Raw genomic sequence first — 417 nt, 5'->3', positions numbered from 1 at the left:
TCATCTGCCGGAAACCAGCACCGGGGGGGGGGCGGAGAATACGATCATCCGCCACTGAACTGAGATGGTGTATTTGCCGCCGATCCCTTTGCAGAGCGGCTGTGCACACCGAGAGATCTCACCAGGAATGGAGGTTAAATGGGCAAAATTTTCCATGCAACCCCCCTACTGGTGAACTCTGGTACTGCTGCATGACCATGCCAATGGGATAGTGGTCTAAGGATCATTGGAGGTGCTTTGTTTCTATAGGGGGAGGCTAGAACCTCTGCCAGATGTTTACTGTTGTCTGTGTGAGGCCTCTTCCTCCAGGGCCGGGGACTGCCGGGGGGACAAATCGCTTTCACAGCACGGCTTGCAGGCGATTATAGGGACAGGAGATGCGATACCGTACAATGTGCAAAGAAAAAGGTAAACACA

Source organism: Nanorana parkeri, unplaced genomic scaffold (genome assembly GCF_000935625.1).
Source record: "Nanorana parkeri isolate BGI_ZX_2015 unplaced genomic scaffold, ASM93562v1 scaffold2085, whole genome shotgun sequence".
In the NCBI taxonomy this organism is placed as follows: domain Eukaryota; kingdom Metazoa; phylum Chordata; class Amphibia; order Anura; family Dicroglossidae; genus Nanorana; species Nanorana parkeri.
This window is presented reverse-complemented; position numbering follows the sequence as displayed.